We start from the raw sequence: 17,782 nt of genomic DNA on the forward strand, positions 1-17,782 counted from the left end.
GCTTTACTTACAACGGAACAATATCTGCTTGTGAGAGAAACGTACTTAACTCAACTCTTGCCTTTGAAACAGGCTTCCTTTGCACATCACAGTAATTTCCTTCAATATTTGATTCGGCGAACAGATGACACGCTGTAAATTCACATCTAGGGTATGTGGGATTGGAAATAGTCCGCTTACTCAAGGGACCTGGTAAACTCTGATTACTACTGAGCAATGTGGCTAAATTTCAAGATGTTCACTTAGGCCATAAGCTTAATATCTACCTGTGAACCCATATGAAAAAAATCAAGAACATGTACAAAAACATCATTATCAGAAAATAACCTGACATTTAAAATATATTTAACATTGTTTTAGCAGCAGAAGCAGTGAATAAAAATGTACAGGATATACAAGTCAAGACAGTTGCCAGCAGCATAATACAGTAAAAGAGCATGGCCCCCAAGACTGTGGAGTTTGACAACTTAACTTTGGTTAATTTTACTATCTTGGTGCACAAGACACAGCATTTAAAAAAAAATGACATGCTTTTTTGCATCAGTGTGATTTTACCTTAACAACCAAACTGCAAAAGGCATAAATCTTCGAATTTCAAACACCTGAACCATTTGTTATACATCTCTTAGCCAACTAGGTCAGCCGCACTTTCTAGCCATTTTACTGCTTGATTTTTTTAAATGTAATTCATTACAGTTTAATAAAGGTGTTAAATAATTTAAGGTGCTTTATTTTCAGGATGTAACAAGTTGTCAACAAGGAGTTATTAGATAGTGTTAAACTGTTGACAGAATGCCTATGTTAAGCAAGATTTAAACTGAAATCTTAGAACCACTTTTTCTGTATACAAAATGAATTTGCACAAGCTTGCAAGAAATGCAGGGTACAGTGTTAGATAATTCTAATTTTTTTTTTCCTTTCAGAAACACAGAGATGAAGTGTTTGTGTGTGGGGTTGGAGAGAGATATAGAGAGGGAGACAGAGCAAACTAGAAGGAAGTAAGGTAAGATTCTGTGAGAGGGAAACTGAAATGAAATTGATGGGGAAAACTATGAGACAGGGACAGTTTTCTTCTGTAACTTGAGTTAGGAGGGATGTAGTTCTTATAACATTTTTTAAAAACTTTTTTTTTACATAATAATGTTTTTATTTCCAAGTAAGTAATGTACCCTGATTATTTGTAATTAAGCATGTTTTCAGTAAGATTGTTCACTGAAAACATAGACTGCATATCTTTATACTTATAGGCACATCTAGTATATATTTGGTTAAGCAGTTTCAGTCTGACTTGTCATTACATACAAAACAGACCAGGGCAATTACCTAGACACATAGTACAGTCTGACTTGTCATTACATACAAAACAGACCAGGACCGTTACTTGGGCACATGAATACAGCCTGACTTGTCATAACATGCAAAACAGACTAGGGCAGTTACCTGGGCACATGAATACAGTCTGACTTGTCATTACATACAAAACAGACCAGGGCAGTTACCTGGGCACATGAATACTTTAAAAAAGACATTTGTTGTGCAAATAAAGGTACAGAGGAGATGTTCGTTTATTGGGGAAGGGAGATGACTTAACAAGTGCTGTGATACAACTGATCCAGTTAATGACACTCAAAGCTGAAGCAGGGAAAGGGATGAGAATTTGAAACAGCTAGATAGATACCCCTTATCAATTCAGTGAGGCAGTGTTCTAATCTGAAAGGGAACAATGCATGTTTAGACAACTTAAAACGTGTATGTTTAGATAAAACTGCACAGCCAATGCCATAGTTCTTTTATAATTCATAAAGTTGCGTGGCTGAATGCTTGTCTGAAGTTGCGGACTGCTAAGTTGGTGGGCATTGTTCAGGTATCTAGTGACATATTAATCTAGGGTCGGTGATTGATGAGTTAGTGTTAGTGTCTGACAAAGTTAAGGGCAGTGATAGTGTGCTACTATCTCTGACCATAGAAGGCACTGGACTGGACCACTGTGTCTTCTCAAAGCTGGAAATAGAAGTAGGTATGACCACAGTATTTTAGACAGTTTGTGACAGAAATGAGATTCAAACTGCTGTCCATCACAGAACTGACTAAAACAATGGGATTCAGTCTTATCTTTCTTGTAGTTTTTTGCCTTACAGTGAGATCAGTAACATAAAATGGATACATTGGTAAGTCAGATCTTTCAGATGTGTAAGCAGTTTTTGCCAGATGACATGTGTAATATTGTTATTTGAGACAATAGTCAGAGGTGTATTTTTTATTTCAACTTGCTTTGCTTTTAGATGGCATCAGTCATATTGTTAGGCTTTGAATATGAGCTCAGTGGATTTCGGGTAGGATAACCACTGCCTAGTTAGCTGGTGAATGCAGCTCTAAAAACTCACATGCAGACCTTTAGTTACATTGGCTGAGAGGAAAACCTACTCGCTTTGATTTTATGACAGGCCGCTGCTTACTTGTGCATTGAGAGAGAGAGAGAGTAATTAACGAGCAGCTAAAGCAGTCACATGCTCTGCCTTGTTTTTAACACCTCTCACTTTCTGCAGCTTGAGCTCCAGAGAGCAGAGCTAGATGGCAGAATGAGATCTCGTCAGATACATGAGCAGATGAAATTACTTAAAATGGAGTACAGAATGACCTGACAGAGGAGGATGCTAAAGTAGAAGAAAATTAGAAAGGACAATAGAATAAACTGGACATTTGTACAGCAATTAAAAGCAGTGCCAGTGTGACAAAGACAGAATCCCTTTGTGCAAAGGGCATCCATGTTCTGGAAGGGGAGGGAGTGAACACCTGTTCTTTGATGTCATGTACAGTACAAAGTTATTTTCTCAGGACTGGAAGAAAAAGTTTATACTTTATGGGCATTTGAATGAGCATATAACAACTAATAAATAGACCGAGAACAGTAAATTATATATTATGACCAACTTTGGTCATAGACAAATAATGTCTGCTGTTAGATGAATAACAAGGGATGTAAAGACTAAGAAAAGTTAAAATGGTGCATTTTGAATGTTCCAAATTGATCTCTGAAGCATAAAGCCTAGAAAGTTTAAAGAGAAAGCAAAGGATAAATTCTAATATGTATATAGAAATTAACACAATGTGTGAGTAGCAGTGTCAGTGCTGCAACAAGCTATCACGTTTGCCTTTGGTGCAAAAGACTATAAGTTCTATTCCCACACCAGGTAGATGGATTGCTGACACTGCAGTGCAGCATAAGGGGGTTCTGCACTCCTGTCTGTGCTGTCCTAATGATGAGACCTTAAACTGAGGTCCCATCTGTCTAGGTTGGTGGTACCTAAGGTGGATGTAAAAGATCCCACAGCACCTTTCAAAAAAGAGTAGAGGAGGTTCCCCAATGCCCTGGGTAAATTTCCTCTAGTAATATAAATATCAGCTTAGTTCTCCCCTGAAAAGAGGCTACTAGCAGAGTGGAACTAACACAGTCAACAAATGATAAATAAGTAAATATAAATAAAAATCAATAAGATGTGGAGAAGTGGGGGGAAGGGGCCAAGGTAATGCAAACTGAACTCATACTTTGTCTACATAGCAGCAGTTCCTGTAAGATGCTTCTGGGGGATCAGTGATGCTAGATAACATAGTGGGAGCAGAAAGTAGTTCCACCCTTGTAACTAGTACTGTCAAATATTGGGTCGAAGGGTAAAGATATCAAGCAAGAGACAGATAAGAGTCCCATGTGGATACAAGAGTCTCCACAGGAACAGTCCAAAGTACAGCCATAGATTTTCGTGGTTAAAGCTGAAGCTTCTGGTTCTTGGGACAGACAAGGTTATTCAGTAAGAAAAGCATTATCTCTGCAAACAGATGAGGCACTTGAGCTCAATCATCCCACACACAAACCCAGTGTAGGTGGTATGTTGATGACAGAAATGGTTCATTTTGCTGGTGAGCTGTGTTGAAGACATTCCAGATCTTCATAAGAAGCTGTTTCCCATCCTACTTAAGGGGAAGGAACATCAGTTATATAAGGTGCAGGCATGATAACTGATGCCACAAGTAAAATTAAAAACTCAGGTTGCATTAGATCAGAAAACATGCATTGCAGTCTCCACCATGGAAAAAAAAACACTAAGTGACCACCTATTAGTCATGTTAAACAAAACGTTTTAGTGTGGACAGGTCATTGACTTATGATAACAGGCTGCAGTGGTACCACTTCACAAAAGGGGGGATCACATCAGGCCCATACAAGTTTAGCTCTATCATCCTGACCAGTTTTCTATGTAAAAGCAAGGAGACAGCAGCTTACTTAAAAATGACAGAGGGGACCTTAGTCCTACTAAGAATTGAAGAATAAGGGGTATGAATCTTGTGGCATTCTTTGAAGATTTAATAGCAGCAGCAGAAGTGTAGCTAGTCTGGGGCAAGGGGGGCAGCCACCCTGGGCCCAAAATGTTACAGGGCATTATCAGCATTCATTGTTGCCATTACTGCATTTGTGGTCTTAACTGAGGCAGTGCTTTAACATGCCATGTGTGATACAAGAAAAGCTCTTCTTTCATTTTAAAGTGTTGCATATTGTTTGTTTTTGCATTGGTGGTATGAGCTGGAGCACTTTTAGAGCTTCATGTGTGGCAGAAACCATTACAAACAGCATGATTTTTTTTCATCCTGTAGCTGTTGTGCCTTCCCTACCCCTCTGTTCATTGTGCCTGCACAGCAATTTGCACGGGTTTCTTTCCTGAGTGACCTCGGCTCGCTCCGCTCCTCTCCCTGCCCCCAAATTCCACCCACCCCCACTAGTGCTAAATTTAAACCAGACTTTGCCACTCCCTTGCCACTGCCCTCCTGCTAAGTACCATCAGCACCTCACACTTCATTGAGCTACCCTGCCCCCTTAACCAGTTTCCTTCTCTCTAATTCTTCCACACCCTGTTAGCACAGTCAGCCATCAAATTTGGCCCACCCCCTATCAAAATGCAAACAAGCAAAAAAACACTAATTACCCACATGCCTATACTGTTTCCATTTTACCATCTCACTACCTACGAACAAACACTTGACCATGGTATTCACTACCCAAATGGTGAAACAGACACCCACAACTTCATATATAACACCAAACACTTTACCTTCCCCAGCACACAGAATATATCACCCTCTATAAAATACCACCCCTGTACAGCCACAAAATATAATCCTAAAGACAAAGACTATATAAAGCTTATAAACAAACTCGTAAAGCTCAGAATATCCTGTCACTATAACCTTATAACACATGGAGACATTCACCCACACCCAACAACCTCCACCCCCCTACCACAACCCCCACAGATGAAATTACTTAAGATGGAGTACAGAATGACCTGACAGAGGAGGATGCTAAAGTAGAAGAAAATTAGAAAGGACAATAGAATAAACTGGACATTTGTACAGCAATTAAAAGCAGTGCCAGTGTGACAAAGACAGAATCCCTTTGTGCAAAGGGCATCCATGTTCTGGAAGGGGAGGGAGTAAACACCTGTTCTTTGATGTCATGTACAGTACAAAGTTATTTTCTCAGGACTGGAAGAAAAAGTTTATATTTTATGGGCATTTGAATGAGCATTATAACAACTAATAAATAGACCGAGAACAGTAAATTATATATTATGACCAACTTTGTTCATAGACAAATAATGTCTGCTGTTAGATGAATAACAAAGGATGTAAAGACTAAGAAAAGTTAAAATGGTGCATTTTGAATGTTCCAAATTGATCTTTGAAGCATAAAGCCTAGTAAGTTTAAAGAGAAAGCAAAGGATAAATTCTAATATGTATATAGAAATTAACACAATGTGTGAGTAGCAGTGTCATTGCTGCAACAAGCTATCACGTTTGCCTTTGGTTCAAAAGACTATAAGTTCTATTCCCACACCAGGTAGATGGATTGCTGACACTGCAGTGCAGCATAAGGGGGTTCTGCACTCCTGTCTGTGCTGTCCTAATGATGAGACGTTAAACTGAGGTCCCATCTGTCTAGGTTGGTGGTACCTAAGGTGGATGTAAAAGATCCCACAGCACCTTTCAAAAAAGAGTAGAGGAGGTTCTCCAATGCCCTGGGTAAATTTCCTCTAGTAATATAAATATCAGCTTAGTTCTCCCCTGAAAAGAGGCTACTAGTAGAGTGGAACTAACACAGTCAACAAATGATAAATAAGTAAATATAAATAAAAATCAATAAGATGTGGAGAAGTGGGGGGAAGGGGCCAAGGTAATGCAAACTGAACTCATACTTTGTCTGCATAGCAGCAGTTCCTGTAAGATGCTTCTGGGGGATCAGTGATGCTAGATAACATAGTGGGAGCAGAAAGTACTTCCACCCTTGTAACTAGTACTGTCAAATAGTGGGTCGAAGGGTAAAGATATCAAGCAAGAGACAGATAAGAGTCCCATGTGGATACAAGAGTCTCCACAGGAACAGTCCAAAGTACAGCCATAGATTTTCGTGGTTAAAGCTGAAGCTTCTGGTTCTTGGGACAGACAAGGTTATTCAGTAAGAAAAGCATTATCTCTGCAAACAGATGAGGCACTTGAGCTCAATCATCCCACACACAAACCCAGTGTAGGTGGTATGTTGATGACAGAAATGGTTCATTTTGCTGGTGAGCTGTGTTGAAGACATTCCAGATCTTCATAAGAAACTGTTTCCCATCCTACTTAAGGGGAAGGAACATCAGTTATATAAGGTGCAGGCATGATAACTGATGCCACAAGTAAAATTAAAAATTCAGGTTGCATTAGATCAGAAAACATGCATTGCAGTCTCCACCATGAAAAAAAAAACACTAAGTGACCACCTATTAGTCATGTTAAACAAAATGTTTTAGTGTGGACAGGTCATTGACTTATGATAGCAGGCTGCAGTGGTACCACTTCACAAAAGGGGGGATCACATCAGGCCCAAACAAGTTTAGATCTATCATCCTGACCAGTTTTCTATGTAAAAGCAAGGAGACAGCAGCTTACTTAAAAATGACAGAGGGGACCTTAGTCCTACTAAGAATTGAAGAATAAGGGGTATGAATCTTGTGGCATTCTTTGAAGATTTAACAGCAGCAGCAGAAGCGTAGCTAGTCTGGGGGAAGGGGGGCAGCCACCCTGGGCCCAAAATGTTACAGGGCATTATCAGCATTTATTGTTGCCATTACTGCATTTGTGGTCTTAACCGAGGCAGTGCTTTAACATGCCATGTGTGATACAAGAAAAGCTCTTCTTTCATTTTAAAGTGTTGCATATTGTTTGTTTTTGCATTGGTGGTATGAGCTGGAGCACTTTTAGAGCTTCATGTGTGGCAGAAACCATTACAAACAGCATGATTTTTTTTCATCCTGTAGCTGTTGTACCTTCCCTACCCCTCTGTTCGTTGTGCCTGCACAGCAATTTGCACGGGTTTCTTTCCTGAGTGACCTCGGCTCGCTCCGCTCCTCTCCCTGCCCCCAAATTCCACCCACCCCCACTAGTGCTAAATTTAAACCAGACTTTGCCACTCCCTTGCCACTCCCCTCCTGCTAAGTACCAATCAGCACCTCACACTTCATTGAGCTACCCTGCCCCCTTAACCAATTTCCTTCTCTCATTCTTCCACACCCTGTTAGCACATTCAGCCATCAAATTTGGCCCGCCCCCTATCAAAATGCAAACAAGCAAAAAAACACTAATTACCCACATGCCTATACTGTTTCCATTTTACCATCTCACTACCTACGAACAAACACTTGACCATGGTATTCACTACCCAAATGGTCAAACAGACACCCACAACTTCACACATAACACCAAACACTTTACCTTCCCCAGCACACAGAATATACCACCCTCTATAAAATACCACCCCTGTACAGCCACAAAACATAATCCTAAATACAAAGACTATATAAAGCTTATAAACAAACTCATAAAGCTCAGAATATCCTGTCACTATAACCTTATAACACATGGAGACATTCACCCCCACCCAATAACCTCCACTCCCCTACCACAACCCCCACAGTCAAGCCACCCATGAATACTCCCACTAGTTCCCTCCTAGCATTTCACCTAAATATTAGAAGTATTAACAATAAGATTCCCAACCTACACGCACCCCTAGCAACCCACTCCCCAGACATTATGTGTCTTACGTCCGTAAAACCCAGTACTACTGGAAATGAGATACTACCTCCAGGATACAATATTCACCCTTTATACCATGCTACAAGGAAAGGAGGTGGGATAGCAGTCCTTTACAAAAATACTCTAACCATTAATAGAGACACCATTCAACCTCCCCAATTCAATAACACAGAACTCATCATAACCAAGCTACAGATTAACCAAAACAAACACTTGAAGATCGTCTGTGCATACATTCCACCAGACAACAACCTAAATACCCTAGAAGATCTCCTTTACTGGTTATCCACTACCTATCCCCAAGAAGCCATAATTCTTGGTGATTTTAATACCGGCTGGCACCCCTGCTCCTCTGACCCCCCCCCCCACTTAAACAGACCATAACCTCTCCCACTAGGATAAACAAACCAACCAACAAGGAAAGTATCCTAGACTGGATCCTAGTTAATAACCAACCCCAACTGTACACAGCTGGTACTCTCCCTGATGACCTCAGCGACCATTGTCTGACTTATATCATAAAAAATAAGGCAGGAAACCCTCACCAGCCCAAATATAAAACATTTAGAAACAGGAAAAACTTTGATGCTGCCATATTCCAAAATGAATTAAAGCAGTTGACTGGTCAAAACTAAAAAAATCTAACATTAGAGGAGATCATAGATCACTTTAACACTAAATTCCTAAGTATCCTTGATTCCCATGCTCCAGCACGTACAATAAAAACTAGATCAAATACAGCACCATGGCTCACAAGAGATACCAAAGCTAAAATCAAAACTAGAAACAGAGCCTGGGCCAGCTGGAGAACAACCAAAGCCTCACTTCACCATCTAAAATATCATCAACTCAGGAATGATACAAAAAAATCTATTTTACTGGATAAAAAAGCTTCTACCAAAATCTCCTACAAAAACACCACAACAACCCTTAAAAGTTCTGGGCAGGCTTAAATCAACTACTTTGTCCAGGTCACTCCACCACCCCAACCCCGGCTAACTACACCCATAGTTCCCCAGAGACCATAGCTAGCACCTTTAATAACTTTTTCACTGAAACAATCCAATCCCTAGCAAATCAACTAACCCCCTCTAACTTAAACCACATGTCTAATCTACCTAATAATCACCCAGAATTTAGCTTCCAACCAATATCCACTAGTTTTATCAAAACACTTCTAAAAAAACTAAAACCTACCACCCTCGGTGCTGACCTCCTCCCTGCAGAGTACCTACAAATAGCTGCAGATGCCATTGCATATCCCATATCTATCCTCATCAACATAACCTTATCCGAAAATGCTATCTCCTCCCTCTGGAAAATATCTCACGTCATCCCACTCCATAAAGGTGGTAACTCCTCAGACATATCCAACTATAGACCCATTGCCATTCTTTCCCCACTAGCCAAAATAATGGAGAAATGTGTACACAAGCAACTAATGCAATACGTTTCACAGAATAACTTACTATCCAACTCCCAGCATGGTTTCAGGCCATACCACAGCACCACCTCAGCCCTCCTTTCCTTTACTATTGCCATAAACCAAAACAGGAATGACAATAGGCTAACCTCTTCCCTCTTTCTTGATCTATCAAAAGCCTTTGACATGGTCAACCATGAACTTCTCATTCTTTTACTAAAATATATTTCCTTCAACAAGCCTGCTATCCAGTGGTTCCAGTCCTACCTGACTGGTAGACAGCAGGCGGTACTATGGCAGGGCAACCTCTCAGCCAGTTACCTCTCACACTTGGTGTCCCTCAAGGGTCCATACTAGGTCCACTACTCTTCTCTATGTTTTATCAACAACCTTCACACTACTATCCCTAAAGCCACCTGCATTCAATACGCAGATGATTCCGCTCTCATCTGCTCAGCCACCTCCCCATCCGACTTGCAAATCTTAACTCAAAATACATTTAACACTATCGAGAACTGACTCACCAACCAACGCCTACTTCTGAACCCCAATAAAACTAAACTTCTACTCTTCTCTCCCACTAGTAGATGCACCACACTTTCATTCTCTGTCACATCTAACAATGGTACCACTATTTCCTCAGATAATCACACCAAACTGCTAGGGGTTATCATAGACAATAATCTCAAATTTGCCCTACAGGTCAACAAAACCATACAGACCATCAATAAGAAGCTTGGATCACTGTATAGAAACAAGAAATTTTTAACCTCACTGGCTAGGACTGCAATCGCCCGATCACACCTATTCTCTACTCTTTTATATGCCTCGCCTGTACTCTCAAACCTCAACAAATCCGAACTAGGTAAGCTGTCCCATAGCTACAATCATATTGCCAGATTCGCCACTGGCTCCACCTACAGAAGCCACCACTGCCAGAATCTTAAACAATTAGAGTGGCTAGAACTGCCCAGCTTAATTCAATTCAATCAACTCTTAATAGCGCACAAAATTTTGTACCACCCTGAGGATACCCCCTCACTTAAAAATATTATTAAGCCATATAGCAACCTAAGATCCCTATGGTCAGCTGATAAACTACTGGTCCAAACCCACAAAGCTAATAACTCTGCTGGTGAATCCCTGTTTGCCAACTTCATTGGCAAAACCTGGAATTCATTGCCAAACTATATAACCCTACAATCCTCCAAAAGTCTCTTCAAAAAAAAAAAACCTCAAACAGTATCTCAAAGTGAATTGGCTATGCCCATGTACCAACCCTGATTAAGTTATAAACTAAAAGCATATTCTGCAATTATCATAACTTGTAACTGGATCACCAAGCTCTGCTTCCAATCTGATGTCTCTTACTTTTAATTGTCTGTCCATGAGAATTGTGAGTCCCTACTAGGGAACACTACTAACCCATTGTATATAATCACTTTGTTTTTATAATTGTTTGCTAACTTCTGCGTAATCTATGTAAGTTTGTCTATGTGGAGCTTTTCTCCCCGGGCCTCTGCTGAAAATGAACATGTATCCAGTCGGACTATCCCGGTAAACAAATGTAAAATAAATAATAAATAAATAATGCTAATGTAGCACACAGATTGTTTTGTGTGAATGGACCTGGCTTACGCCTTAAACTCAGACTGGGGAAAATGTTTCCTTTTCAAGGAGAAGAGTGTATTAGGAATGACTTTTGTTTTTTTTTTTTTTTCTTTGCTCCTTAACTTAAAGTCGACAAGGGGGCACCAAACAAGATTAAGGTACAGAAAGCCAGAATCGCTAACTACACCTTAGTGAAGGGCTGGCGGAGTGCTGATATGTAACTTTACCCTGCTAAGTCTTTTGACTCTGCTTCACTTAAGGAAATAACCAACAAATTCAAAACATTGCATGTTTAATTAAATGGATAAAGCACTGACTATGCAACAGAATTCAACAAGTCAAGGTGGCTGGCAGTTATCCCTTTATCTTTTTATCCTAGCAGGGGTTACTAATGTAGTATAAACTTTGTCCAGTCTGTACCTATCAAAGACAAAAAAGTATATGCTATAACACAACTAATTCTTAAAGGCATGTCTAGTCACTGCTGAAAGATCAATGTGCACATTAAACCTCGCTGATCCAACACATTGGGTCAGATTCAATAATGCCTACACTTAGTGTACACTGTTATGAGTCAACAGACATAATGCCCACCTTCTTCCTCCTGATTTTAGTTTCCTTACTGATATTCTTACAGCTTTAAATATTGACAGGGATTCATAAAGGGTACTACAAAATGTAGACTACTTAGTGTAATCTTTCTGAGTGACTAGAAAGCACAAAAGATGCAATAAGAATTTTATTGAATACATAATATATGCACTTAGTGCACACTTAGTGTAGACTTTATTGAATCTGGCCCATTATTTAATAAAATGCTGGATTTGTGACATTTGAACTTGAAAAGGCACAACTGTTACCACAAAAAATCAGATGATTTGAAAACTTGAACTTGTCAAAAAGACTTAGGGGTGACCTCTGCTTGGTCTGCAAAATATAACTGATCCAATTTTGTCTGAAATCTATCCCTAGAATGTAGCACTTGGGGAGTTTATACTACCTTAGGGAGCCCAGTATCAAATATAAATACCAATGCTTAAAAAATGAGAAAAAGAAATTGGACAACACATTCCAAGAATGTTGAATACGCTTCCTATATTTAGAAGTAGTTAGTTTAATATCTTTCAAAAAGATTCTTGATATGTAAATGGGAAGTAGAGAATATTGACATGGCACTGCGGCAATCAAGGTGCTTGAAGATACAATGATGACAATCAAACCTATGAATAAATGCAAAATATAGTACTGCACCAAATGCATCCACAGTAAAAGGTACAGTTGTAAAGAAAGAAAACTCTTGCCCAGAAAGTCCACTGTGTTTAGGGGGTGTGGATGCATCCTTTCAAGTAGCCTTGATCACAGTCTTTCTCTGGAATGATAAAGTGGGAAAGATAAAGAAAGCTTTTTTTAAAAATAATTCCACATATTTCTTGCAACTTATAGATGATGATACCACGTGTTAGATCATAAAACAATTAATCAGAGACTGCATTCCTTAAAAACAGATAGTTTTGGGGGGAGAACACGATTTGTTCCAGTGTCCCAAATGTACATTCTGCTTAATATATCACATTTTAAGACTTAACATAACTTAAAAAAAATGTTTTCCAGTTAGTGCAATTTTCAGTGAATTGCCCTAGTTGTGTGTTGTTAGCCAATGACTTTAATAATGAATCCTGGGTATGTGTAATCACATGATACCATTAGTGAAGGCAGGCATTGGAAGGAGTACAAAGATGATCCAGGAAGAGCACGCATCTCCTCCAAAGGTCAGGAAAGTAGCTATTTCTGTGAAAGGGCAGGGACTCTCTCTGTCTCACAACTAATTTTAAAGAAATGTACTAATCTTCCTTTGAAAGTGGAGCTGAAAAAGGGCACTATAGAGGAATGAGGCATGACATGCTTCCCTGTGGAAAGCGGGAAACCAGTAAACTTGAGTCCTGTAACTAGAAAAAATAAAGTGCGATTATTAAAAACTGTTGCGTCTGATTGCAAAAATCACTAATTCTGTTAAAGTGGAAGTCCACCCTCACCTTCTGCTATGTAGGCTGTGCCCATCCACACCCCTGCAGCTTATATGTACTAACTTTGAGAATGCTGTAATTCAGAGTAGGGGGAATTAGCAAAAATTATCGACCACAGCGTTCAAATGAATGACAATGAAGGTACCATCCAAACCTCGGAGATGTGTAGACACAAATTCCACCATGAATCATTGAATAAAAGTTAAAAATTGAATTTATTCACCATAAACAGCAACACGAAGAGACTCTGAAGAAGCCGGTATAACTGGTGAAAGCGCTTAGTCCAAGTTTGTTTAGGTTGTTTGCTGAATTTGGCTGAATCGTGTTGCTGTTTATGGTGAATAAATTCAATTTTTAACTTTTATTCAATGATTCATGGTGGAATTTGTGTCTACACATCTCCGAGGTTTGGATGGTACCTTCATTGTCATTCATTTGAACGCTGTGGTCGATAATTTTTGCTTTTTACTTGTGGATTCCTGCATTGGGACCAATTTTCCTTCCTTTTGACTGTAACAGAGTAGGGGGAATTCTCCAAGGTAGTAAAAATAGGTTGTGCAACAAAAAAAAATCCTGTCCAAAAATTGGAAAGTCTGTGCCCAAAATACAAAAGCCTTTCTCATCAGTCTCAACAAGCAAACCAGGGGAATAATCAAGTCCACCAAAGCTAACTTCAAGGCAAAAATAGCCTTGCAGGCTAAGGATAGCATTTTTCAGTTATGTACACAACCTTAAAGGGAACACCCAGCAGTGTGTTGAACTAATAGTAAATGGTACTGAACCGGAGGATAAATCAAATTTGTTGGCTGATAAATGTAGCTCCAATTTCAGTTCTATATCACCCCCCCCCCCGTTACTCCCCAGTAAATACCCTCTACCATTTCTCCCCAACTATCACTAAAGAACAGGTTCTCACTGCACATTCCAGAGCTAAAACCACTGCATCATTGGGTCCTGATAATATCCCAGGATGTCACCTAAATAGCTTGAAACATGACCTGTCAGACCCACTAGAATCTCTTTTCAACCACAGCCTCCAAACAGCCCTCATCCCCAGGGAATAAAGGACTGCAACGGTCATCCTTCTACACAAAGGCAGACCATCAACAAACCCAGGAAACTGCAAACCCATAAGTTTGACTAGTCTTATATGTAAAGCCATGGAAAAAATTATAATGGACCTGATAAACAAAGACATAGGAAATCTTCACTGGACCTATCCCAATTCAGCTTTGTCAAAGGCAAGTCATGTCTACAAAATCTGGTGGACTTCTTAGAGAAGATTTATAGAGCCATGGGAGAGGGCAAAACGGTGCATACTGGCTACTTTGACCTGGCAAAGGCATCTGACACAATACCTTGGGTATTATACATAATTTCACAAATTAAGTCATAAATCCTTATATCCCGTAATGGATAGCCAAATGGCTCACATATAAGACACATGACGTTAGGGTGGGAGAATCCACCTCCACACAGAGGCCTGTTATTAGTGGTATCCCACAAGGCTCAGTATTGGGACATCTACCTCTCCTGTTCAGAATATACTTCTCTGAAGTTAAGGCATGTAGGAGGCCTTTGACTGACTGGATTTGCTGATGACTGCAAGCTGGGTTCAATCATTGTATCCCACAAAGATGTAGGTATCCTCCAGTGGTAAGAGACTTGGATACCGAGGTTGACAGTAACCTGAACTTTGATAACTATGTGTCCAAAGTGGGCAGAAAATCCTTCTATGTAACACAACTTATAAGTAAAGGTGTGGCATCCATAGCTAAATAGATCATAGTCCCACTATGCTCAGCCTTCATTAGACCAATAATCGAGTACAATGCACCCTTCAGCATGTATCTGACTGGGCATTTCCAACAGCTGCTGTGGCCACAGAGGTTCCTCACTAAAATAATACAATGTGTAAATAACATATCCTATGCAAAGCACCTCAAAGCCTAGTCTCTGTACTCAGTCTCCTACAGACTACTGAGGGGAAATCTATGCATAACCTACAAGGCATCCTCAGATCCAGTCCTGATGGATATGTTACACATTTATAAAACAAACAGCACTAGAATTACTGAGCCTAAGGATCTGAACCTTATCTGTGACATAAACAAAACGTGTTGGAGGGACAGGTATGTGTTTCAAGATTATCCCTTCTCTGGAAAAGACTCCCCCATTCATGTGAAATAGAGCTCTTCTCTAAGCCTATTCAAATGAAATTTGGACCAATGGTTGGGAAATCTCAAACTCACCCCTGGCTTGTCACCTTATAGACAGGGGAAGCTTTTTAGATGCCCTAAGGCACAGACATATACCAAAATCATTCTAGTCCATGGGCATTGATAATTGGGAAAATTGGGGTATAAATGGCTAGGCTAAAAAAGGCTCTAGCGCCATTAGCCTAGTAATTGCCTATGATCCTATATGATCCTCACTGTAGTTCAGTGTATATTTTGAACCTAGTCAGCCACTGTAGCTAGACTGCAAGTGCTTATAAGTTACTGAACAAGTGCAAGATCAGTTGCATTTTGTGTAGTCAGTCAGTGTGAATGTAAACTTGAATGGAGATGCACATGCATGTGTGTCAGAAGTAACAAGTCAGTCAGTAAGCATATGAAGTCTGAAGTATATGTGCAAGTTACAGCTCCTGATGTGTGTATGTATAATAAATGACTTGAATGCATGCCCAGCTGCAGTGTCTCATTTGAATACATGAGACATGCGACACTCGGGTACCGCAGCCTTAGACATGTTATATATTATATTATATTCATCCAATTTACATTTTCATTCTTGGTTTTCTGAGGATTGCAAGTAAGGTCCTCAGGCTTTCAACATGAGCCCCCTGACATAGCTCCCAGACTCTGCATTAGGGGAGCTGAAGGAATGGAAAAAGTGCTCCAGCTCCCTTTTGTGAGACAGTGGGTTGTCATGCTAGTGTTAGATTCTTTAAAATAAGGGATCTGGAAAGGTGTAAAAGTGATTCAGCTGTATGTACTCTTGACAGTCTAACATGAAATTTTTTGGACCTATTTCAACATGCTCCTTTCTCACCATTTGAATACAATACAGAACATATGTAGAATCTTTACTGGTTCTTCTACTTAAAAGGATGTGGTAGGGTACTGCAAGACCTACTAACACTTCCAAAATAATGTTAAGGTATAAGCCAAGGCTTCCTTGTTACAGCTCAGAGGCTTATTTCTCAGAGGAGAAGACTATACAGTTTCTGTGAAGAACTGGATAATCTTGGATCGAGGTGGAAAAGGTGGCAGATACATTGATGAGATGTTTCATAAGGGTGAAGTTTCCACGGAGATGGACAGAGATGCTATCGTCTTGGTGTGCCTGCTGGTTTGTCTGTTGAGAAGTTTCATCAGAGTGCGGTTTCACAGAGATGGACAGAGATGCTAGCACCTTGGTGTGCCTGCTGGTTTGTCTGTCAAAATGTTGTGAAATAAAGTAGCTAAAGAGTCCTCCTAGTATGCACAAGTAAATAGACTAGATAAACAGTTTAATTCTACCATTAAGAAAATGCTGACGTTATTTGAAAATCAATGTCAGAAGTACTGAGATAAACATTTTTCTGTTGGTTTTACATATAGTAAATTCCCCACCGGTACTCTGGGATTTTACTGGGTTGTTGTTGTGTGGTCATAGAATGAGAAGTTATATGTGCACAGTTCATAAAGAGACTAGGACTGCTTCAAAAAATCAAACTTTGAAACAAAGCTCAAAGAGCTCACAGCACTGACAAAAGCATCTCATAGTGGCACAGCAGGAATAAAAAAGGTTTAATGTCACAGGAGGACAAGAGTCAGGGACTGCACAGCTGGACCAGCATGTGACATGAGAACAGTGACACAGAAGTAGAATGATGGGCAATGGGCAATTCAAAAGGAATGGGAAGGGATGCCAAAACAGCAGCAGTATGTATGATACGTTTGCCCAAGCTTTTGTTTTAGCTTGATATATTCCACAACTGAATTCCAGCCCCTTCACCCAAAAACTGTAGGGGATGCTGTTCAACTTCATTTGGGATAACAGCCACACTAGATTAGCTAGGAGAAAAGTAATGTCAAATAAAAAATATGGTGGCTTAGAAGTTCCCAGTCTTCTATGATATGCCCAAAAGACTGATCTGTCGAGCTTCTGCTGGTGTGACCCCACCCATGCCCATTCTGGGTTAGGACTGAACACTATCTGATGAATCTTCTCTTCCAGATATTCTCCCCAGTGGAATGCAGGAAGATATGGGATCCAGGGTGGGGGTGGTAAGAGGATAGAATCTTTAGGCTACTTTCCTGGAAATATCTCAAGAGCTGACCTGAGTTCATGCTGGGACAGATTATGGGCCAATGAGCAGGTTGTTATTGATGGCAAACTGATTCCCTGGGACATGTGGATATGGAGTGGGTTTCTGTTCTGGATAGACTTTTACAAGCTTCATGCTAATACCTCCTGGGATTTGTCAGTATGTCATATGTAGATCCTAGGAGAGAAAATCCATTGGCGACAATATCTCCAGCTGGTGACCCTGCTAGGACAGCATCAGGGCTTGCTTCTGGGGTGGAGGGCACCCTCAATGGGTCAGTCATTA

At 40.1% G+C, this 17,782-nt stretch overlaps 1 protein-coding gene across 2 annotated transcripts in view; it reads left to right on the forward strand.

The window, feature by feature from the left end:
- LOC122817077 (E3 ubiquitin-protein ligase RNF182-like) overlaps window positions 1-17,782 on the forward strand; it is a 156,038-nt gene that overhangs the window by 62,597 nt on the left and 75,659 nt on the right. The window contains exon 1 of one of the 2 annotated variants that reach the window (XM_044090231.1): window positions 933-1,003. The exons of the other annotated variant lie outside the window; for it this stretch is intronic. The gene's annotated coding sequence lies outside the window, so the exon portion shown is untranslated. Of the gene's footprint in view, window positions 1-932; window positions 1,004-17,782 lie in introns of those variants that run through there. 2 annotated transcript variants of the gene reach the window in all.

Source organism: Protopterus annectens, chromosome 12.part0 (genome assembly GCF_019279795.1).
Source record: "Protopterus annectens isolate FY-2018-M chromosome 12.part0, PAN1.0, whole genome shotgun sequence".
NCBI classification, from domain to species: domain Eukaryota; kingdom Metazoa; phylum Chordata; order Ceratodontiformes; family Protopteridae; genus Protopterus; species Protopterus annectens.